We start from the raw sequence: 25939 nt of genomic DNA, 5'->3' as shown, positions 1-25939 counted from the left end.
GGTCTTCTTTTGTACCTGAACTCACTATGTCATTTTATACTCAGTCTCCTGTATTCTGTAGGGTTTGAATCATTCCTGACTCGCTAAAGCCTAACAGTTTTTTGGTCATCTGGGTTCCCATTTAAAAACAAAACAAGGGATTTTCCTGGTGGTCCAGTGGTTAAGACTCCACGCTCCCAATGCAGGGGACCTGGGTTCAATCCCTGGTCAGGGAACTAGATCCTGCGTGCCTCAACTAAGAGCCTGCATGCCGCAGTGAAGATCCTGAGTGCCACAACTAAGATCTGGCGCAGCCAAATAAATAAATAAATATTAAAAAAAAAAAGGAACATTACATCAATGAATTAAAAAAAACTTTAATTTTTATTGTGATTTTGTAAATAACATGCATTTTGGAAAATAAAAAATGTATAAAGAACAGTTCAAAATCACGTTACTCAGGTAACTAGTCACCCTTGTTTATTAATATTGCACTGCTTTTGTTTATATAGTTGCATATACAATTTTGTAGTTGTACTCTTTTCAGTTAATTTTGTAAGGATTTTCCCATGTCATAAGATTTTTTGGAAAATATAGCTTCTATTAATATGTAAACATATTACAATTATATATGTTTGTTATTTTGTTTTTTCCCTTTAAGTAAAAACAGAATAATTTACTTACTATATTTTAAGTGCTTTTTTCACTTAATGCATCATGGCTAGCTTTCTAAATGACAGCTTATATTGTTGTATTTCATTTTTCACCGGCTACATTGAATTCCATTGTAGACATATACCATCATTTAGCTATTTCTATATTGATGGGCGTTTATACTATTTCTAATTTTCACATACAAGTAGAATTTCAGTGAGCATGTGAATTTTTATTTATTTATTTATTTAATTGAAATATCATTGGTTTACAGTATTAGTTTCAGATGTACTAGTGATTCAATACTTTTATAGATTATATGCCATTTAAAGTTGCTATAGCGACTTCCCTGGTGGTCCAGTGGTTAAGACTCTGTGCTTCCACTGCAGGGGGCATGGGTTCAATCCCTGGTCAGGGAACTAAGATCCTACATGCCATGCAGCGTGGCCAAAAATAAATGAAGAAAGAAAGAGAGGGAGGGAAGGAGGGAGGCGGGAGGGAGGGAGGGAGGAAGGAAGGAAGTTAGGAAGTTATTATAAAATATTGGCTCTATTCCCTGTGCTGTACAATATATCCTTGTAGCTTATTTATTTTATACACAGTAGTTTATATCTCTTAATCCCCTACCCCTATCTTGCCCCACCTCCCTTCCCTCTCCCCACTGGTAATCAGTAGTGTGTCCGCTACATCTGTAAGTTTGTTTCTGTTTTGTTATATTCATTCATTTCACTTTTTAGATTCCACATGTAAGTGATAACATACAGTATTTATCTTTCTCTGACTTATTTCACTAAGCATAATACCCTCCAGGTCCATCCATGTTGTTGCAAATGGCAAAATTTCATTCTTTTTTAGGGCTGAGCAATACTCCATTTTATATATATATATATATATATATATATATATGAAAAATACACACCACATCTTCCTTATCCATTCATCTGTTGATGGACACTTAGATTGCTTCTATATCTTAGCTATTGTGTATAATACTGCAGTAAACATAGGGGTGCATATATCTATTCAAATTAGTGGTTTTGTTTTTTTTTCCTCAGGTAAATACCCAGGAGTGAAATTGCTGGATTGTATTGTATTTCTACTTTTCGTTTTTTGAGGAACCTCCATACTGTTTTCTGTAGTGGCTGCACCAGTTTGCATTCCCACTAGCAGTGTACTATGTTTCCCTTTTCTCCGCATCCTTGCCAACATTTGTTATTTGTGTTCTTTTTGATGATAGTCATTCTGACAGGTGTGACGTGATATCTCATTGTGGTTTTGACTTGCATTTCTCTGATGATTAACCATGTTGAGTACCTTTTCAGGTGCTTGTTGGTCATCTGTATGTCTTCTTTGGAAAAATGTCTGTTTAGGTCTTCTGCCCATTTTTTAATTGGGTTGTTTGTTTTTTGATATTGAGTTTTATGAGCTGTTTATATATTTGGATATTAACCCCTTATCAGTCATATCACTTGCAAATATTTTCTCCCATTCAGTAGGTTGTCTTTTTGTTTTGTTGGTGTTTTTTTGTGTGCAAAAGCTTTTAAGTTTAATTAGGTCCCTTTTGTTTATTTTTGCTTTTGTTTCCTTTGCTTGAGGAGACAGATCCAAAAAAATGTTGCTATGATTTAGGTCAGAGAGTGTTCTGCCTGTTTTCTTCTAGGCGTTTTATGGTTTGCAGTCTTAACGTTTAGTTTTTTAATCCGTTTTGAGTTTATTTTTGTATGTGGTATGAGAAAATGTTGTAATTTCATTCTTTTACATGTAGCTATCCAGTTTTCTGAGCATCACTTATTGAAGAGACTGTCTCTTCCCCATTGTATAGTCTTGCTTCCTTTGTTGTAGATTAATTGACTGTAATTTTTTTGGTTTATTTCTGGGCTTTCTGTTCTGTTGATCTATATTTCTGTTTTTGTGCCAGTACCATACCGTTTTGATTACTGTAGTTTTGTAGTATAGTCTGAAGTCAGGGCGCCTGATTCCTCCAGTTCCGTTTTTCTTTCTCAAGATTGCTTTGGCCAGTGGGCATTTTTATACATAAGTTTTTTCCCTCACTTTGATGAGTATTTTTGTAGGATAGATGATTAGAAGAATTATTGGGTACAAATCTATTTGCCTTTTAAATCTTGTCGGCTATGCTGAATTGCTTTTTAAAAGGTCTCTATCAGTTTATATTCTCAGTAATAGTATGTTTAAGAGTCCCTGTGTCCTCATACCCTCACTTTTGCTAGGTATTGGGGTGGCCAAAAACTTCGTTTGGGTTTTTCCATAAGATGGTACAGAAAAACCCGAACGAACTTTTTGACCAACCCAATATTATCCTTGTCAAATATGGAAGGGTAGTAGTTGGAAACATGACATCACATTGCTTTAATTTGATTTCTTTGTTTTTTAGTGTTTCGTATGTGACTGTTTTCTTTGCTCATTTTTTCTATTGCTATATTCTAATTTTTAATGCTTTCATATTTTACATATAACTGTTTAATTCATCTTGAATTTTGATTTTATGGAATGAAAACTGCTTGATTCTGAAGGAGTTCAAGGGCTGGTGGGCCTTAAAATTATGTGTTGGAAAAATTCAGACAATAAAAATAATTTTTGCTGCTTTTGGAAAGTAGTCCATTTCAAATTCATTTAAAAACTTAGTTTATTATTACCCAATTCTATAATGTTTGTTGGGGAAATAAGAAAATCCTGCCAACAAAAAGACCCCTCTTTACCAATGTAGAAGGGAGAAAAAACTCGATATATTGGGTACGCATGTGAGATAACATGCATGTAGATAGTTCAGGAGAGACTACAAACTTTGAGTAGAATTTCATTCATCTTTACAGTAAAATAGAGATTTAGTGTTTCTTTTATATTTTTGAGAGACAAATGGATGTCCCCTGTGATAGTCTCCTTTACACCTGGTGATAGATTCCTGAGTTAATTTCAGAGGTATGTGTTTATCGTTATGAGAGTCAGAAGGCCTGTGACTTTGCATTGTGAAATCTGGAGACTAAGATTACCTAATTCCTGACCAAAGGGTTTGGTGTATGTTTTTAAGGAGACACACTGTGGTAGGCTGAAAATAGCTTTCCAAAAGAGATCCAAGTCCTGATCTCTGGTAACCTTATATGGCCAAAAGGGTCTTTGCAGATGTGATTAAATTGGAGGTCTTGAGCTGGGGCAGTTAACCCTGGATTATCTGGTTGTATTCTAAATGCAATTAAATATACCCTTTTAAGAGGGAGGCAGAAGGAGATGGTACACACAGAGAAGAGGAGGAGGCAAGGTGACCCACCATGGAGGCAGAGATTAGAGTGATGTGGCCACAAGTCAAGGAATTCTGGCACCATCAGAAGCTGGAGGAGGCAAAGAATGGATTCTCCCCTAAAGCCTCTGAAGGGAGTGTGGCTTGACACCTTGATTTCAGTATTGGGCTACTAATACTGTTTTCAGGCTTTTTGCCTCTAGAACTGTGAAAGAGTACATTTATTACGGTGTTCTAAGCCACCAAGTAATTTGTTATAGCAGCCATAGGGGGGGAAATATGTCACCTCAGGGGAGGAGAGCATTAGCTCTCTCCCCTTGATTAAGAACATTTTCATTTTATTTACCCTTATATTAATTATTGGTAATAACACTTGGCTCTTGCCTTCTCTTTGTTAATGACTATCATTTATTTGTTCCCATGATTGAGTAACAGAGGTTAAAGTTAAATAGGCTACAAAGTGACTTTAAAATAGAAAAGAAAATGTAACCTCAATGGTATTTGTAAAGTTGATGGTGATGTATTTTGACTATTTTTTTTTTTAGACCTGAAAAGTAGAATAATTTGTAATCATTTATATCATGAAGTTCTTTTCAGTTTTGCTTTTGGATTGCAGAGAATAAAGTCTGTTTTTCTTACTAGTGAAGCTGTGTGATAGTTACTGGGTACTTATTAACCAGTTTGAATGTTTGATACATTTTTTTTTTCTGCAATGGAAAGAATTTCAAGTTCATAGTAGCATTTTGTTAAAATTTTCCTTACTTTACAAGTTCTAATTTTTTTCAACCAAGTAGCAGATTATACTTAATGCCATAATTGAACTTATGACTTTTTTCATTGACAAGTAATTTCTTATATTTTTGATGAACTAACCATGTGTAGATTTAGAGTTATTAGAAAATTTATTTTTCCAGTTTTCTGAAAAATTTATTTTCCTTGTTTTATGTTTTTATGTCTTTTTTTAAGAAGATGATTAATCTCTTTTCCCAGTTCTGTGTCTCTTTGAGAATTTTTTGTTTTGTTAGAATTTTCAGGACTCTAACCACACTCATTTTAAAGTTCTGCTTTTTTAGTTTCATAATCATCTAGTTTTATTTTCATTCATATTTCTGTTTTCCTATTTTCTTTAATAACACTTTTATTTTAAAATCTTAAATTGACTGCTTAGTTTATGTTCTCTTAAGTATTATTATTTTAGACAATGTATATGAGTACAGCTTTGTATGAATTCCATAGCTTTTGATATGGAACATCTTTACATTTTTTCCTTAATATTCTGTTATTGTTTTTAAACTTTGGTGGAGGGCTTATTAAAAGTATAGATGCTCTAACTCCACTCTTGATCTATTAAATGAGAATCTCTGGGTGTAGGGCTTAAGCTTCTGTATTTTAAACAAGCTCCCCAGGTAATCTGAGTGCACACCAAATTTGAGAACTACAAGTCTTGTTTATCCTTTAATTTTTAAAAAATTACTGCAGCATTATTTAAGAGTTTAGAAATTTACAGGATTAGGATTCTTTGTTTTGAATTCATTATTAATTATTGGTTTTGTTGTGTTATAATCAGAAAATATGCCCTGTAAATTAATTGAGGTTGCCATTGTGGCTTAACAGACAACTGATTTTTGTAAATAATCTCCACTATGGATACTTGGAAAAAAAAGTTAGGCTATGACATTTGGTTTCTATTAATTAAAAAAAAATTGAGATGGAAATTCACAAATCATAAAATTAACCATTTTAAAGTGAACAAGTCAGTGGCATTTAGTACATTCACATTGTTGTGCCACTGCTTCCTCTGTCTAGTTCCAAAGCACTTCATCACCCCAAAAGGAAACCCTGTTACTACCTTTTTCTCCCCAGTCCCTGGCAACCACCAATCAGCTGTCTGTCTCTATGAGTTACCTTTTCTGGATATTTTATATAAATATGTATATAAATATATATATAAATATGTGACCTTTTGTGTCTTGCTGCTTTTACTAAGCATACTGTTATCAAGGTTCATCCATGTTGTAGCACGTATCAGTACTTCATTCCTTTTGTTAAAATATTTATTTATTTATTTTTGGCTGTGTTGGGTCTTCGTTTCTGTGTGAGGGCTTTCTCTAGTTGCGGCAAGCGGGGGCTACTCTTCATCGCTGTGTGCGGCTTCTCATTGTCCTGGCTTCTCTTGCTGTGGAGCACAGGCTCTAGACGCGTAGGCTCAGTAGTTGTGGCTCACGGGCTTAGTTGCTCTGCAGTATGTGGGATCTCCCCGGACCAGAGCTTGAACCCGTGTCCCCTGCATTGGCAGGCAGATTCTTAACCACTGCGCCACCAGGGAAGCCACCCCCCCTTTTTTTTCTTCATTCCTTTTTAAGGCTGAGTAATATTCCCTTGTATGTATATATAATACTACAGTTTGTTTACCCATTCATCCATTGAAGGGCATTTAGGTAGTTTCTACCTTTTGGCTATGGTAAATAGTGCTGTTATAAAAATTAGTGAACAAGTATTTGCGTACCTAGCTCCAGTCCTTCTAGGTATGTACCTAGGAGTGAAAATGCTGGATAATAAAGTAAATCTATGTTTAACTTTTTGAGGAATTGCCAACCTGTTTTCCCAGAGCAGCTGCACCATATTACATTCTCATCAGCAGTGTATGAGGCTTCCAGATTTTCTGCATCTTCACCAATACTTGTTATTTTCCATTTTTTAAATTATAGCCATTCTTGTTGGGTATGTAGTAGTATCTCATTGTGGTGTTGATTTGTGTTTGCCTAATGATAATGACACTGAGCATTTTGTCACGTGCTTATTGACTGTATATCTTTGGAGAAATGTCTGTTTAAGTCCTTTGCTCACTTAAAAAAGCTGTTTGTCTTTTTGTTGTTGAGTTGTAAGAGTTCTTTAATATTCTGGATACTAGACCCTTGATTTGCAAAAGTTTTCTCCCATTATGTGGGTTGTTTTTTCACTTTCTTGATAGTGTTATTTGATGTACAGAAGTTTTAAATTTTGATCAAGTCCAACTCATTTTGTTTTTTGTCTTTTGTTGTGGTTTTAGTGTCATATCTAAGAATCCATTGCCAAATCTAAGGTTGTGAAGATTGACCCATATATTTTCTTCGAAGAGTTTTATAGTTTCAGCTCTTACATTTAGGTCATTGATCCTTTTTGAGTTAATTTTTGTCTGTGGTATAATACAGAGGTCAGTTCATTCTTTTGGATATGGATATCCAGCTGTTCTAGTACCATTTGTTTCAGACTATTCTTTCCCCATTGAATGGTCTTGGCACCCTTGTCAAAAATCAGTTGGCCATAGATGTATGGGTATATTTCTGTATGGGTATATTTCTGGACTCTCACTTTTATTCCATTGATCTGCATGTCTTTTCTTATGCCAGTACCATACTGTTTTGATTATTATAAGCTTTGTGGTAAGTTTTGAAGTTGGGAAGTGTGAGTCTTCCAACTTTGTTCTTTTTTATTACTGTTTGGCTACTTGGGACTCCTTGAAATTCCATATGAATTTGAGGATCAGCTTTTCCATTTCTGCAAAACAGGCTGTTGGAATTTCAAAAGAGATTGCATTAAATCTGTAGTTTATTTTAGGGGGACAACTTTCATTCTTTCACCATTGAGTATGATGTTAGCTGTAGGTTTTTTTTTAAGTGCCCTTATTTTTCTTTTAAATCTTTAAAATTTTTCTAAACGGAGTTAAAATTGCTCAACTTTAAATAGGCTTATTTAAAATGTTTTTGCCAGTTTATGGGAAGTTGTCTCAAAATTGAGAACAGAAGAAATTTTTGTACGGTAATAATTTGGTCCTTACGTGGTCAGGAATATACAGAAAGCGTTTATGGAAAAGGGGAGAAAAGGACACAGGACCTTCAGAGCTTATTGAATCCAGGGTTTTACTCCCTGAATTGTTGCAGTTGACAATTGCATCTACTTCTAAGGCTTCACTTTTTAATATTGGCTTGCAGGAAAACAAACTTTCCCCAGATTGAGCCTTTTAAAATTAAAAATGCTTTTTAATGTGTTAATTTCTTTCTTGGTTTGTAATAAATGTTTATAAATATCAGTAACTTGGTTTTCCTGAGGCCTTTTCTGAGGAGGAAAGAACCATGGACCAATGGCTGCATCAGAAGTTGCTCAGAAAAATGGAAACTCATTTTCTTAGAAAAATGGAAATGCCCCCAGAGTCAGAATGCACACTAATCTTGCATTTGGTAAACTGTCTTATTACTTGTCTTCCTTATAGTTATTTTAGTGGCAGATATGCAAAATATTTTTGATGGACCAGGTCTTAGAAATATATTGCAGAGAGACAGGAGGTGGTTACCTTTCCTAGTCATTTAAGTTATTTTCAGTTTTCCTAAACATTTTTGGGAAAAATATCCAAGAGCCCTGTTAGAATAATTTTGCTTCTTTGCTTCTTTGAGTCTTGCCAGCATTGCTCCCTCCCCCCAACCTTGCCCCCCATATTGTAACGGAATCTTTTGTGCCATGTTTAGCTAATGCATTGAGACTTTTAAGTCACAGAGGTAAGGAAAAATTAGCTGTGGATCAGTGTGTTGCCTAAAACTTTTTGCATTAAACAAACCATAATTATGCCTTTCTCTCCATCCTCTCTGGAGTTTAAAAAATAGTGTAATGATTTGTTGTCTCTGAATATAGTTGATATTTGTGTACAGTATATCTGTGGCCTCACCAGTCAATGGAGAGCAGATGTTTTCTCTTGGAAAATAGTTTTCCTGGAATAGATATTTCTGATTGCTAATTTGTTATATATATGTATACATATGTTTATTTCTGAGACAGTCCTGAACAAGGGCAGGATATGTGTGTGTGTGTGTGTGTGTGTGTGTATGAGTCAGCTTTCTCCAGAGAAAGAGAACCAGTAGGATATAGAGATATTTATACATATCTCTACCTTAAATATTAAAAATTTAAGTTTGGGCAGAAGACCTAAATAGACATTTCTCCAAAGAAGATATACAGATTGCCAACAAACACATGAAAGAATGCTCAACATCATTAATCATTAGAGAAATGCAAATCAGAACTACAATGAGATATCATCTCACACCAGTCAGAATGGCCATCATCAGAAAACAATAAATGCTGGAGAGGGTGTGGAGAAATGGGAACAATGGGAACAATAAATGCTGGAGAGGGTGTGGAGAAATGGGAACACTCTTGCACTGCTGGTGGGAATGTGAATTGGTACAGCCACTATGGAGAACAGTATGGAGGCTCCTTAAAAAACTACAAATAGAACTACCATATGACTCAGCAATCCCACTACTGGGCATATACCCTGAGAAAACCATAATTCAAAAAGAGTCATGTACCAAAATGTTCATTGCAGCTCTATTTACAATAGCCAGGAGATGGAAACAACCTAAGTGTCCATCATCGGATGAATGGATAAAGAAGATGTGGCACATATATACAGTGGAATATTACTCAGCCATAAAAAGAAACGAAATTGAACTATTATTTGTAATGAGGTGGATAGACCTAGAGTCTGTCCTACAGAGTGAAGTAAGTCAGAAAGAGAAAGACAAATACCGTGTGCTAACACATATATATGGAATTTAAGAAAAAAAATGTCATGAAGAACTTAGGGGTAAGACAGGAATAAAGACACAGACCTACTAGAGAATGGACTTAAGGATATGGGGAGGGGGAAGGGTAAGCAAGAGAGAGGCATGGACATATATACACTACCAAACGTAAGGTAGATAGCTAGTGAGAAGCAGCTGCATAGCACAGGGAGATCAGCTCGGTGCTTTGTGACCGCCTGGAGGGGTGGGATAGGGAGGGTGGGAGGGAGGGAGACACAAGAGGGAAGAGATATGGGAACATACGTATATGTATAACTGATTCACTTTGTTATAAAGCAGAAACTAACACACCATTGTAAAGCAATTATACTCCAATAAAGATGTAAAAAAAATTTAAGTTTATTTAAAATTTATACATGTTTCTTTTTAATACATTCATGTGTATGTATGTATGTATCTATATGTTTAATATGTAACATAATATACATTACATAATATTCCATTCAAATGCTAATCTTATCCTGAAACACCCTCACCGGCACATCCAGAAATAATGTTTAATTTGGGTATTCCATGGCCAGTCAGTTTGACATATAAAATTAGCCATCACAGTGTGCCTCTTACTAGTAAAAGGAATTGAAGTCTATTATGATCCTTTTTATTTTAGTTAGTGTCTTTGGGATAAAGAGAGTGGGTAGAGGGAGAAGCTTAGAAGCCACCTAGTTCTCCTGATGTGGGTCACTTGCATCTGGAACATCTTCTCTGGCTCTGTTATCAGTATGTTTCTCATCCTTTACTTCTCTTTATAATTCTCCATGATTATACTCTTGATAATTTATGAAGCTGAACACAGACTTTTGTATTGATTTCTTCTAAAATGAGATAAAAATATACCTACTTTTATGGATGGGAGGTGAACATGGATACGTGCAAAGGGATGGCAAAATTTGAGGACCTTTTATAGAACAGACTACCAAACTTATTTTTTCATCTTCTGCCATGAATTCTGCCATTGAATTGGCCATTATCCTTAGCTGTTTGAACTTCTTAAAGGGGGTCACTGGATGGATAGTGGAGATGAGTGGCAACAGCTTGTTGTGGCTGCTATTCCTTGGCTTCACTGTTATCCACAGTCTGAATATGGGCTTTGCGGTTCTGAAACCTGATTTTCTTGCTTCATCCGGTGCTCATGACTTCATTCATGCCAACACAATTCACCAGGATTGATTTTTCAGAAGCCAAAGTTCTGTTTATTAATATACATGGGGAGATGGACCTTTCCAGTCTGATTCATACTCACTGTTGGAGTGTCATTTTGTGTTGATAATCTAAGTGCTGAACAACATCTAAGTACTGAATGGTGTCTTATCAGTGGTAAGAGAGTTGACTAGTTACTCATTAAACGATAATATAATGACTTACAGAAATATAAAAATAAATGTGTTAAGGATTTTATTTAATTCATAATCAATGAGAGAACCGGGCAAATGGTATATAACTGGTTCAAAGGAAAGTGAAAAAAAGTCCCACAAATTTGTATGGAGTAAAGGAATGTTGAAATGGATTGCAGACGGAGACAAAAGCGGTCTGTGGGGGAGGGGGAGCCGATGAGCAGTGAGCGAAGTCGGATGAACCCTCTTCCTGACACGATGACTCTGCATGTCTCTCAGTTACCTACAGTTTATAGATTTGTAAAATTTCACATAGCGGTGGAGTATGATGAGGTTGAAGGGTGTGCTATAAACAGTGCCTAGTTTTCCATGTTTTTTTCCTCTACGTGAGTGGGAGTTAGAGGATATTCCAGGACTGTTCTTCTGGATCCTCTTGGAGCCTTGTAAACCTTTACAGTGGTACCATCACTCTGTTAATTAATGCGGACATATTAAAATAATTTGGTTTTGTAGTGGGAAGCAGCCGCATAACACAGGGAGATCAGCTCGGTGCTTTGTGACCACCTAGAGGGGTGGGATAGGGAGGGTGGGAGGGGAGACGCAAGAGGGAGGAGGTATGGGGATATATGTATATGTATAGCTGATTCACTTTGTTATACAGCAGAAACTAACACCATTGTAAAGCAATTATACTCCAATAAAGATGTTAAAAAAATAATTTGGTTTTGGATCATTTAAATAATTGGTTATATACAGATCCAGGTTTGAACATTTTTATAGAAGTTGCTAATTTTCTCTCAGGCACTGGGTCTTTTTATGGAAAGCTGGAGGTAACTTGGAGTATGGCTGCAAGGAGCAATAATAAATCATGCTGGTTTTGTATGCTTTTCTCTTATAAACATATAAATATTGAAATTGCTTAAAAATTTTGGGAGCCCTTATTGTGGTGTTGGAAAGAGCCTAAGATTTATAATAATCTGAATTACTTACCCTTATACATATACAAGGACGTGTAAACTATGATTTTATAATCTAACTTCCTTTTAATTCCTTCTGAACATTTTAAAGTATGTTTAAACAAAATAATTTTTAAATTAACATACATGTTTTATACAATTGGGTGTAGTATTTCTCTCTTAGCCAGAATAAATGTTGAGCGATTCTTTCCTTTTCATGACAGATGACTTTTCCTAATACTGTGATGCCCTCTAGTGAATTCAGCCTTTCAGATAAGAAGTTATGAGAGGCAGTAATCAGTACAATGAAATCTTCAGAGGGAACATTCTAGTAATTAGACCTGTTTTTATATGTCTTGTTGAGAAGGCAAGTTTCTGTTCTAGGAAGTGTTTAAATAAAGATTTGATAATCTCCCACGAGTCTTATTGTTGAATTAAGTGAAATTGTTCCAGATGACTTCTAAAATCTTCAGCTTCAAGGTTCTAGATTTCATGACTTAACTAGTTTTCAGTTACTGAATACTGAGCATCCACAGTGTTTAGCACTGTCCTGAGGGTTGTGAAGGTTTCAAAGGTAGTGTTAAGGCATGGATGTGACTTCAAGTAACTTTTGTCTGCATCAGTTTGGAGAAAACAATAGTAACTAACCTTTGTTGAACACTTACTCTGTTTCTGAAGCTGCTCAGAACAATTTACCTTATGTCTTTTAATCCTCACAATCATGAGGTAGGTGCCATCTTTAGTTCTGTTTTACGAGTGTAGAAACTGAGACCCAGAGAGGTTAAATAATTTGTTCAAACTCATGCAGTAAGTGGTGGAACCAGGACCAGCTTGTATAAAATAATAGTGAATAGGTGAAGGTAATTTTTTTTTTTTAATTTATTATTTATTTATTTTTGGCAGTGTTGGGTTTTTGTTGCTGCGCACGGGCCTTCTCCAGTTGCGGCGAGCGGGGGCCACTCTTCGTTTCGATGCACAGGCCTCTCATTGTGAAGCACGGGCTCTAGGTGCACGGGCTTCAGTAGTTGTAGCACATGGGCTCAGTAGTTGTGGCTTGCGGGCTCTAGAGCACAGGCTCAGTAGTTGTGGTGCATGGGCCCAGTTGCTTCGCAGCATGTGGGATCTTCTGGGACCAGGGCTTGAACCCGTGTCCCCTGCATTGGCAGGCGGACTCTCAACCATTGCGCCACCAGGGAAGTCCGGTAATTTTTAATTGTTTATAGGTCGACAGGTTTTCTATTGGTTGTCTATTTCAAGCTAGCTCAGATTACTTTTGGATACATTATGTTTTCATTGCTACACTTAAGTGTGTGGTTTCATATTCATTTCATTCAGAAAGTGGTAGTTTACTAATTTGGACCTAAATGTTTTAGTCCATTAACAATTTTTCGTCCATAAGATACTTTTGCTTTGTTTCTTAAAGATTTATTATTTATTTATTTAATTTATTTTTGGCTGTGTCAAGTCTTAGTTGTGGCACGAGGGATCTTGTTGCGGTGTGCGGGCTTCTTTCTAGTTGTGGTGTGCGAGTTTTCTCCTCTCTGGTTGTGGCTCACAGGCTCCAGGACGCATGGGCTCTGTAGTTGTGGCGCGTGGGTTCCAGAGCACGTGGGCTCTGTAGTTTGCAGCACGTGGGCTCTAGCTGACGCACGAGCTCAGCTGTGGCATGTGGACTTAGTTGCCCCACGGCATGTGAAATCTTAGTTCCCTGACCAGGGATCGAACCCTTATCCCCTGCATTGGCAGGCGGATTCTTTACCACTGGACCACCAGGGAAGTCCCTGTAAGATACTTATTTCAGAGACTTATTTGACAGACAGATGATGCAGCCTTACCTTCCTAGTTTACTTTCTGTAAAACATCTATTCTTTGAAGTTTAGAGAATCCGCTGCTCACTCCTATGCTTACGAATTTATTTATGACTTTTGGCTTTCTTTTGGCTTTCAGAGTCATTTACTGTCTTCATTGGCTCTTAATGCTACTGTAGCTCTGTCCATTTGGTTTTCATTATCTAGACAAGTAGAAATTGATTTCTCCATTTGTTGGTAAATTAATTTTATCAGATTGGGAATGTTGGCACCCTGGATTTTACCTATTTGTGGTGTACTCAGGTCGTGTTAGTCATACAGAGACAGTATAGGATTCATCTTTGATGTGATTGTTGGAAAGAGAAGGTGAGCCATAGAATATATTATGTTGAGATATATAAGGTAGATTTTTCATGTTTCTGGAAACTTGTCTGGTGTCCATTTATGAAACTCTTTCTTTGCTCCAAATCATTTGTTCCTCATTTGTATTTAATAAGTTACAGATTAATGGTGACCTTAATGGCCTGACTACTCCTTAGGCTCCATCTCTCCCTTACTTCAGTTCTGTGTTTACCTAAAGACTTGCTATCAATGTGCCTCTTTCTTTATTTTTCCATTTAGGGTTCTAAGTGAGAAATAAGAGAGAATGTGAGAAGGAACAAAATAGCAGCTTCCTTAATGGAAGGGAAGATAAAGTGCCCAGCCTAGGATTTTAAAAAGTCTAGAAGGATTGAGCAGGGTTCTAGAGAAGACTATTTCAGTGAAAGTAGGAGCTTAGAAAAATCCCATGTGACTCCATGTGCCTTTTGGCACATCGTAAAAATAGAATAATTACTTTTTAGGGTTTCTTGAGATTTTGTGATCCTCCCCCACCCCGCCAATTTGTTTTTCCTGTTTCTCTTTGTCTTTCTCCTCCCAGAGTTTTTTTCTAGCAGTGAAAATCTCAAAGAGTTATATCAGGGGATGGGAATTATGGGATAAGTTGTGGTCTTGCATTCTGTGTGGCCCAGAATCTGGGAACATAAAGTGAAGCGTTTTGGTGAGAGATTAAAAAAAATGGGTATAAGCTGGTCACATTTGGAAGACAGGGAGGTAGGAGAGGGTCTCCTACAGTTTATAAGAGTTAATACAATAGATTGGGGTATTAAAATACAGTTTTACAAATCATTCTTCCAAGTTAGGTGTTTATTCATAGTGGTTAAAGACTGTGTTGTTATTAGTGCTATTTTTCAGGCATGTATGAGTGAAGCTGGCTTTTTGTAGGCTGACCTGAAAACCTGATCACTTATGTATCATATAATTTCTGTGAGAAAATGCATTGTGAATTCCAAACAGCTGACTTGCCGCAAGGTTTTGGCATGCTACCTGCTCATAATTTGGGACTCTTGTCTCTGTCCATATTTTGATAGAATTCCCACCTTGGGGCATTTCTAATCTGTGAACCAAAATTTTATTTGACTGTAAATTAGATAAACCTCTGTGGCATAGAGATATGTATGAAAATAGATTACTTTTACCCCAAACATCTTAATCTTATTGAACGCCATAAGTTAAGGAAAACTACATTCATTTTAGAAGTTTATAATGAAGTAACTTTGGTAATTAGAAACTACAATAATATTTGGCAATGCAAAGTGATGGAAAGTAGTGGGTTTAGGATATATTTTGGAAATAACAGTTGACAGGTCTGTTGCTAATTTTTTTGGATTTGGGGGGTTAGGGAAAGGAAAGAATGAACGATGACTCCTAGGTTTCTTGGTAGAGAATCTTGGTGGTTGCTGATACCGTTTACAGAAAAACAAGGGCTGAGTGGCGAGTAGAAGAATGGGGAAGAATAATCATGACATTTATTCTGAATGTGTTCAGTTTGATAGAACTGTTAGACACCCAAGTGTCAGGTAATCAGCTGAATCTGTGAGTTGAGCTCAGAGGAGAAGATTGTGTTGGAGATATATTTTGGAAAGGTCAGCATGAGGATAATGTAGAGGAAGTGGGGAGGAGGAAGAGGATAGAGAGAAGACAACCAATATCTGAGTGATAGGAAGCCCCAGCATTTAGAGGTCTAGTAGAGGAGGAGGAGCCACAAGGAGACCCTGAGACAGGGAGCAATGAGGTCAGAAGAAAACCCGGAAAAGTGGTGTCACAAAAGCCAAGAGAGGCAAGCATTTCAAGGAGGAAGTGGCCATTCACGTGGAATGCTGCCAAGAGGTGGAGTAAAGTGAGGACAGAGGAGTGGCCATTGGATTTGGCAGTGTGAAAATAGATTTTTTTGCTGATGTGGTTTCAGTGGAGTGTTAGAGGCAACAAGCCAGACTGTAGTTGACTGAAGAGGGAGTGGGAAGTGAGGGACTGTGTGTCATTATGATGCATTTCTCTATTGGGTAGATGTTCACTTAATGTTCAAAACCCATTCAGTAAGCTTGGAGGTTTGCATTATCCATAAATGGCTGTAGGAAGTTAGCATTGGCCTTTGCCTCCCAGTAATTTTTCTTTGGTTAGCATTTGATTGTTAATTTAAAAGGTTCTGAATTTCATAGGTGGCTTCCATTTTAGAGTAAAATTGGATGTTCAATCTGTGTTAACTTCTAGAGTTAATATTATATTAAGTTAAAACTTAGAGTATTTGCCTTTTCAGGAAAGTAATTATAAGCCTTGAAAATTATGCCAGGACTATTTCATCTTGAAACACTTAGAAATTCATTTTGGTTTTTCGTAATTACAGTGTTTCAGTAAGCAACATCTAAACAGGGATTGCACTTGGCAGTTATGTACATGTTCTTGTTCTAAACTAAGCACTGTTTCTGTGGTTTAGATTTTTCCTTTATAAATAGAATTTTAATCAGTGTAGCTTAAATTTTTTCCAGACATGTTATAATTAGCACTGGCTACAACTTAACCCTAAAATGTGCATAATAAATTTAATAATATTTTATAAGTACTCCTATTAAATGAAAGTAAACAGGAATTATTTGAATATTTAGAAAATTCTCTGGTTTATGTTTTTCTGTTACAGTGTGGAAAGCAAATATGGCTACTTAAAAAGAAGTTGATACATTACCTGCTTGGTCTATCACTGGGAATGATGTTACTTACATTTTGGAGTCAAATTATATTTTGGCGTCACATGGTCTTATATACCATGATAGCTCATTCATATATTCTTCTGAGTATACTATGTATTAATGCAGTTACTGGCAAAAAAAGTATTATTGTAGGATGTACTTGCCAAGTGTGATTGGTCTGCCAGTTCAGGCCCACTGCACTGACCAACACATGGACCTCTTAAAAATTCTAACGACAAGCAATTTGGTTTATAGGAAGTTGTTTGGAGAGTTGTTAAGAAGCACATCTGGGTCTCAGTTTTTTTTTTTTGCGCGGGCCTCTCACCGTTGTGGCCTCTCTCCCGTTGCGGAGCACAGGCTCCGGACGCGCAGGCTCAGCGGCCATGGCTCACGGGCCCAGCTGCTCCGCGGCATGTGGGATCCTCCCGGACCGGGGCACGAACCCTCGTCCCCTGCATCAGCAGGCGGACTCTCAACCACTGCGCCACCGGGGAAGCCCTGGGTCTCAGTTTTTTAATTTCCTAGGTTATCACAAACAAGTCTGAAAAATGATACCGCTAAGAGGACTTAGGAGACATGATGACTTAAATGTAATATGGTATCCTAGAATAGAAGGACATGAGATAAACACTAAGGAAATTTAAATATAGACTGTAGTTACTAAAAATTTGTCAATATTGGTTTATTAATTGTGACAAATGTACTATACCAATGTAAGATGTTAATACTATGGGAAACTGGGTGTGGGGTATATGGGAATTCTATACTGTCAACACAATTTTTCTGTAAATTTAAAACTTCTGAAATAAAAGTTTATTATGGAAAAAAAAGAACATGTGGGATAGGAGATATTTTTGTAGCCATCATTGGAAAATACAGTCTGCCACACTTTGTGACTCTGGTTATGTAAGCTTTGTGGATCTGAGTTTCCTTATCTTTAAAATAGGGATATAATAGTGCCTCCCTCCATAGAGCTGTTCTGAGAAGTAAATGAGGTAATGCAAGTGCCTAGCATACTGTCTGACATTGTAAGTGTTCAATAAATGCTATTAAACAGTATGATGACAACTCATTAAAAATTTTTTTTAAATGTCTGCATAAGAAAAAAAGCATATTTGTACATTTTGATTGAGTTGTAAGAAGTGTGGTCTTGCCAAACTGGACCTAATTTAGGGCCTAACCTCTTTGAACCTGAACTACTATATCATCCATCCTAAGTTGATTTTTCTACAGTTTTCTGCAGTCCCTGCCTATAGCAGTTGGAATTGACATCTCTAAAAGTGTGTTTTAAAATCAAATTGCATATTCTTAGAGAATTTGGGGATTCTCAGTTGTCTTAACTTGAATTTAAAACTAAAACCCTTAATGAATTTTTTTTATGTTTTTTTTAAATAACATTTATGACTTAGAAGGGACTTTTACTGTAATCTTTTTAAATATTTATTTATTTATTTTTGGCTGCGTTGGGTCTTAGTTGCGGCACGCGGGATCTTTGTTGCAGCATGTGGGCTCAGTAATTGTGGCATGTGGGTTCCAGAGCATGTGGGCTTAGTAGTTGCGGTGCGTGGGCTTAGTTGTCCTGCAGTATGTGGGATCTTAGTTCCCCGACCAGGGATTGAACCCGCATCCCCTGCATTGGAAGGCAGATTCTTAACCACTGGACTGCCAGGGAAGTCCCATACATCTCATTTTTGACCTAATGTATATTACTCTGCTTCTGCTTGATGATCCATCATATTCTCTATAGCAGGCCCGTGTGACTCCTTAATTGGTTTAAAAACTCAAATACGGTTTCCAAGTTTGCAGATTCATTAAGGCTGATCAATAGAATGTGCTAAAGGTTCTGCAGAGATTTCCCAAAAAGGAATTCTAAAAATATAAGCACTGACAGCATGTTGGAGTAAGTAGTGTCGCTTCCCAAGCCAGTCTTTTTGAAGTGTACACATCTCATTTGGAAATAATGACTCTAGTATTTCTTTTTAACTTGAGTTACTTTATGGGACTTCCCATTTTAAATTTCTATAACTCTTAGCTTTCCCATTAACCAATATTATTGTCATTTTAAGATGGTAGTGCTAGAGGAGTATTGTAGGCAAGAGCTGTGTTGTGCAGAATAAAATCCCTAGTGCAGATCTAGTGTCTGTTTCTTTGTCCATAGCTTAGGGGAAAGCTACAGCTTGTCCATACATGCAACAAATCATAGCCATCAAATTTTAATATGACTCACACTGGTATGATCAATGTGTGTAGTTTATGAATGTTTGTCTAAATGTGTAACATGTAGTAACATATCTACCAGACATTTTTTAAAAAGTGATTTCATTTTAAAATAATTAAATTGAACAGTTTATCAAATACTGTTTCAGTTTTCCAAATATGTGGTAAATTGAGTTTCCGCGAGCTGAAACTCTTTTTATTTGTATAAATAACTTTTCAGATCTTTTATCATGGTAATGGTGTGTGTGTGTTAAATTTTTAAAAAGCAGTGACTCTCAGTTAAGCAGAAAATGTTTTAGAACCTGACTAATTAAATTATCCAAACATTACCAGACTGCTATATGGTAAAAATAGTTTTTGATAATTCTACTTTAGGCAGATCTTTCACCAATGAATACTTGAACATTTTCCATGGAAAGCATTATGATAAGAGATACGTACTACTATTGGCAACTATTAACTTTAGAAATTACCAGCAGATGTTTTCCTTGCATGGTTGACTTGGTCACCCCTGAGCTGAATAATTCTAAACTGCCTGGAAAGATGCGTGGCTAACATTTACATGGTGTCTGGAACTTATTGAAACATACATCAGGTTTCCAATAAGCGGAATTTGCACCATTTTTACTTCTCTGACAGCTTTTTCCTCTCTGTTTTTAAGAAGGCATGCTGTGCTGTGTCATCATTTCAAGCCTTGCCATTAGTGGTATATAGGAGAAAAGGTAGAAAAAGTGATTTTTATAGAGCTTTGGTTCTTTTAGAGCCTTGGAATTAGCTTTCTGTCTTTGATAAGCACATACTTCCATTGGTTATAAGGAGTTCCTAAGTGTTCATTTTCTTTAGTGTTTAAATTTAACACTGCTTTATTCCAAATAAAATTCTTACTTTTATCTCAGAGTTGAATGATGGACATTTGAATTTCTCTAGTGAAAAGAGCATTTTACTTTTTATTGCTATTTTTAATGGTAACTAACATTTCCCACTCTAACTCAACCCATAGTAAATAATTAGAAAATTAGTATATTATGCCATTTTTAGATTAAAGGTAGTTATTTTAGGAGAGAAAGTTCTGGGTTAATGCTGTAGCAGATTGTTTTCTAGTTTGCTTATTTACTGCTTTCTTAAACTCCCTTTTTGAGTTTAATATTCGTCTTAGATGTTACATGTTTATATAAGAGTTTGAAATTCAGTCCAGAAGAGTCAGCTATTTTTTTTCAATCTTTAGGGCACTGTATTTTGAGTATAGTTTATAAATGTAACACATTTTGCTCACTCTTAGGTAACTCTTGTTTTTAATATTTAAATCCTAATGACTAGAGCTAATAAATTGTTTTAATTTCCAAAGTAATACAGGTTTGTTAGAAAATATTAAATAATTAAAATTATATAATAAATTGGAAAGTGACAGTAAATCCCCATTGCCTACAGGACATAGACTGAATCTGTTATAGTCAGGAAAGGGCGTTATCTTAGAAAGAACTGTTGATAGCTTTAATTGCTATGTTGAAAATTAAACAATGAAATTTTAATTTTATGATATCACATTGTATGTAAGTCATAGGAAATTGAATTACAAGTATATAATAATAAAATTAATTTAGCATTATTACCAAGTTATCAACTTGTACTTATTTTTCTTACTTCATTGTAGACTGGTAGAAATTTTGATATATATTGGGATTGGTCTTTAGTTTACATTTGGGAACCATTGACCTAGCCAACCTCATCTTCTCTCACTGCTTTTCAGAATACAGCCAGACTTGTCCTCTCTCTTGGCATACTGCTTAGTTATGACTTGCTTGTTTTTGTTCATGTGGTTCCTTCATTCTTATTTACATTCTACTTATCCTTCAGGGTTCATTTCAGATCCTACATGTGGCAGAGACTACTAGCTGTGTACCAAAACTTGTTCTTCACCTACCTGAGCCTGGAGCTAGCTCTTGTTTTTCATGTGATTACATTCTAGCCACTGAATGTGAGTAGAAATGATACGCTACAGCTGTCCGTGTTTTTTTTTCTCTTCTGCTGGCCAGACACATACCATAAGGTGGAACTAGGGGGATGCCGAGCCGCAATGGAAGCAGCTTGGATCCCTGAGTAACTGTATGGAGGAGAGTTATCCACCAACCTGAACTTTTCCCTGTTACCCCGCTACTATTACATATGCAAGAAATAAACTGTATGTTAAGCCATTACATGTTTGGTTCTGTTTGTTACCTCAGTTTCATCTATAATAACACTACTTCCTCTAGGAGGCAGTTTCTGACTATTCCAGTTCACTTAGATTACCATTTTTTTCTCCCCCAATTCTTTGGTACTTATTAGGTATTTGCTAATCTTTAAAATAAAGCATAGATATTGCATCTGCAATGGTGCTAAATTTAGTTAACTTCTTTTATTTTAGTTTTCTCTGGTTAGACTTCCATTCTAATGGAGAAAAATATTATAAAAATCCTGTAATTTAATAAATTAGAACAAAGATCTCACAAGCTAGTGAAATTTGTAGTAGTGAAGTCACTTCCGTTTCTCTCTTCTCCCTCCCCCTTTCCCTTCTATAAACATGAAACATTTACAACAGTGTCCTGTTCTAGGCTCTGGGGGTACAGCAGTAAATAGATAAAAATTGTGCCCTCTTGGAGTTTACAGACAATCAACATATAAAACATTTAGAATGCTAAATGTGATCAGTAACTGGGAAAAAAAAAGTGTGTTTGTGGGGGGGTGAGGGTGGGGGTGACAGGTGATATGATGCGTGAAGTGTGTGCTGCATGGGGTGGTGTAACAGGTGTAAATTGGGTGGTTAGGGAAGGCCTCTCTGCGAAAGTGACCTTTGGGCTATGACCTGAACCAGGTGAGTAGAAACCATGTGGCTGACTGGAAAAAGAGTTATTAAATAGAGAAGACCACAAGTGCTCTTCAGCCTGAGGTGAGAGTAATGAAAATGTTCTAAAATCAGTTGTGGTGCTTGTCACACTACTCTGAATATACTAAAAACCACTGAGAAGTACACTTTAAATGCGTGAATTTTATGGTATGTGAATTATATCTCAGTAAAGCTGTTGAAAACCATCAAGCTTTAGAGATTTTCAGCTTCACCCCAGGGAAATTCCTTTTTTCCCCTTACTTCTCTCTTTAGAGATGTTCAGGTTTGTAGTAGTTGTCATTGCCGTGAATCACATGAATTATGTTCCAGTTGGACCAGATACTGGGAAACACAGTAATCATTACGAATATTAGTGAATTCATGCCAGGTTACTTTGGCCGTAAATTTAAAAAAATTCCAACACTAAAATCCTGTCATGTATATACAGTCTTCTCAGCTTGCTGCTAAAGTAACAGTAGATTATTACGCATTTATAACTTGGGAGAGAAAAGGTGATGCTGGCTTCATGCTCAGTAATGACTGATTTGGGATGGAGACTGCGCTGGCTTTGCAGCTACATCCCTCACCAACATGGCGGTTGCCTGAGAGAGTTGCCCTTAGATCATGCTTGCTTCTTGTTTCCTTTTAATGGTTGATATTCAAAACATCTTGGCTGTCTTAGGCTGCCTCCCTGGATCTTGCTTTTTCAGAATACTACCGTCCATATTTTTCTCTGGAAGTAATTTTTAGCACTCAATAAGTGTTTCCTTTGTACCACAAGTCCACCTAGATCCCACCTACCTAGGCAGCATGGATTTAGATCTGTCTTCTTAGATACTTAAAATTTTAGAACTAGGTAGAATCTAGAGTTCAGAGTTATGTAAGTAATCTCTGCAAAGCTTGTGTTAGACTCTCAATAATCCTGAATTCCATCATGTGTCTTTTTGCAGTACCATTACTATATTTCCGTAAGGAATAAATAATGCTCCTAAAGGCAGCTTCCCATTGACTCTGAGATTCTTTAGACTCTATTACAGTGTTTAAAGGTATTGACTCTAAATTTGTATTTTATTAAATAAAGCATCAAATCATTTTGTCTCAATATGTAGTTACTGTTTGTCACAGGACCCGTTTTCTCTTGTACTGGAAGTTATCAAATGACTTCATTGTAGTTTGGAGTTGAACAGTTTACTTCCACTGTGATTCTAGGCCTGGCTCTGCCACTGACTCACTCTGTGACTTTGGCAAGTACCTTAATCTGATTAAAGACAGATTTTGTATTTCAGAGGTAGATTTTATAAGCAGGATTTCCCCCCTCCAAGAGAATGGATTTTATGCAGAGATTACAACTCAAAAGGTGTGAGTAAAAGAAAAGCCAATGAATGTAATGTTACCTTTTTTACTTTCCTAGACCTCGTGGGAAGGAAAGGAAGGGGTTTCCACTCCACGAAGAAGTGGAGCTTCACAGCTTCTTACCACACAGGCAAGATGCAGTGGGGAAGGAACCCAGTTCTGTGTCACGTGGTCAAGGAAGAAAGGGTGATTGTGCCTGCAGGTCTTTTGTAAGACGGGTCAGGGAGTGCACTGTGGCCTCGGCCTGGCCTGAAGAGAGCCAGTCAGGGCTCTGAGGGCTGCTTGTGTGCAAGAAACCCGCCGTTACTCTTAGAACGAAAAAGTTGGTCACACTTTTTCCTTTCAGATGAAGCATTTGTATCTTAATTTAAACAGGTGCATCTTAATCTAGCTACATCAGCCTGCTTAGTAAATAATAAATATTTACTAAGTATGTACTATGCACCAATTGCTGCTCCAACCACTTTCCATGTATTAACTCATCAAATTTTCACAACAGCTCCTTTACCTGCTATTGACCTGACTTGGTACTGCTATTACCCCTGTTTTTAAAATCAAGGAAGTTACAGGTTGGAAGTTCACAATTACTAAGTGGCAGAGCTGGGATTCAAACCCATAGCCTGTCTGAGCACAGGCTTCGGTTTAATTAGGGACAAGCCTGATGTTAAAAGGAGTAAGTTTCATTGTAGAGGTCTAGGACTCAAAAAGGAGACTTTCCTGGGAGCCCCTACAGATACCAGTGAATTACTTCTCTGAGTTTCTTTATCTGTAAAATAAAGAGTTTTAAGAAATTAGGCCTTTGAAGTGCTTCCTGTTGGAGAAGTCTTAAGATTTTGAACACAAATTATAATACCTAAATACTTCTTTTCAGTAAATTTAGTACAGCATGAAGATTTTATTATAATCTTACCTTGTAGTCATCAATATGTAGTATATACTAAACGCATGGCATTGGGCATTTGCCATGTGTCTAGTGTGACTTGAGATGTGCTGTAGTGTTAAAATACACAGCAGATATCACAAATTTATTATGAAAAAATGCATGTAAAGTATCTTATTAGTAATCTGTTTAAATTTGATTACATATTGAAATAGTATTTTATATAAGGTTAAATCTATTAAAATTAATTTATTTTTCTTTATTTTTTAATGTGGCTACTAGAAGATTTCAAATTACATGTGTGACTCATATTATATTTCTATTGGACAGTACTGTTGTAGAGCGTCCTAAGTGAGAAAAAGATGGTATTTTTCCTATGGGTAGGAAACTAATTTCGTGAAGTAGGCAGGAAAACTATACGTATCTGGTAAATCTAAGTGCATCAATGTTGTCCCCTACTTGGCCTTGGATGAATAATATGTATTTGTTATAATAACTTGAATATGTTTGATAAAATAAATTAATTGAAAGAATAGATATATTTGTACCATGTATAAGTCAGTAGTATATTTATAGAGCACTTATCATATACCAGGCACTCATCTAAGCACTTTACATATACTGTTAACTCTCTTAATACTGATAGTAACACTATTAGGCAGGTACTGAAGGGGGTGCAGTAAGGTTAAGCTAAGGCCACATAGTATAGTGAATAATAGAGTTCAAGTGTATACCAATTTGGTTACAGAGCCTACACTCTTAACTATTCTTTTGTATTGTCTCTTAAAACTACATGGCCTGGGCTTCCCTGGTGGCGCAGTGGTTGAGAGTCCGCCTGCCGATGCAGGGGACACGGGTTCGTGCCCTGGTCCGGGAAGATCCCACATGCCGCGGAGCGGCTAGGCCTGTGAGCCATGGCCACTGAGCCTGCGCGTCCGGAGCCTGTGCTCCGCAACAGGAGAGGCCACAACAGTGAGAGGCCTGCGTACCGCACATGGCCTTACGATTTGTTATATTTTTGAACCTTATGATTTAGTATGGTAGTATGTGCATGGATATAACCCATGGGATTTTTTTTTTTTAAAGCTTGCCAGGTGTCCTTAGTGTTGGCTTGTATTTATATTTTATTTGTAGATTTATTTTTAAATTCCTAAGAGTGAATAATTTTTGTTTAGCTTCCACTTGAAAGGCTGGTTGTTAATGCCTTAATTTTAGCCTGTTAACTGCATTTGTAGTATTAGTCCATAAATTTTGTATATTATAAAAGTTTTGCCTGGACTTTCAGCGAGAAATGTATATGACCAAATGATAACCAATAAACTTTATAATTTAAATGAGTGGTATCAAGAGGAAATATAGGAATTTGCCATTGGGTTTTCTCTGCTTAGAAGCTATCATTTAGGCATTTAGCCTTAGGAAAGATAACACATGTTTTAAATGTTTTTATTCTCAATGGGGAACTAATACTGTGTCTAGGTTGAGCATACATTAGATATTTATATCACATGTATCACATAAATATATTTAAGTACAATTCTAAAATTAAAAAAAAAATTTTTTTTCTGGCTACCAAATAGGTGTGAGATGCTGTAGATCAGTGGTCCCCAACCTTTTTGGCATCAGGGACCATTTTCTTGGAAGACAGTCTTTCCATGGATGGGGGTGGGGTGGGGGAGGATGGTTTCGGGTTGATTCAAGCGCGTTACATTTATTGTGCACTTTATTTCTATTATTATTACATTGTAATATATAAATTATACAACTCACCATAATGCAGAATCAGTGGGAGCCCTGAGCTTGTTTTCACTTGCCACTCACTGATAGGGTTTTTTGTTGTTGTTATTTATCTATCTATTTATTTATTTATTTTTGGCTGCACGTGGGCTTTCTTTAGTTGCGGTGAGCAGGGGCTACTCTTCCTTGCAGTGTGCAGGCTTCTCATTGTTTTTGTTTTTTGTTTTTTTT

General features: G+C 36.5%; 1 protein-coding gene across 5 annotated transcripts in view; it reads left to right on the top strand.

Moving 5' to 3' along the window:
* The window catches only part of LCLAT1 (lysocardiolipin acyltransferase 1), a 193002-nt gene that overhangs the window by 9849 nt on the left and 157214 nt on the right, over window positions 1-25939 (top strand). The window contains exon 2 of one of the 5 annotated variants that reach the window (XM_067703341.1): window positions 20733-20853. The exons of the other annotated variants lie outside the window; for them this stretch is intronic. The gene's annotated coding sequence lies outside the window, so the exon portion shown is untranslated. The remainder of the gene's footprint in view (window positions 1-20732; window positions 20854-25939) is intronic. 5 annotated transcript variants of the gene reach the window in all.

The sequence above is a fragment of the Pseudorca crassidens genome, chromosome 14, assembly GCF_039906515.1.
Source record: "Pseudorca crassidens isolate mPseCra1 chromosome 14, mPseCra1.hap1, whole genome shotgun sequence".
Lineage (NCBI taxonomy): Eukaryota > Metazoa > Chordata > Mammalia > Artiodactyla > Delphinidae > Pseudorca > Pseudorca crassidens.
This window is presented reverse-complemented; position numbering and strand designations above follow the sequence as displayed.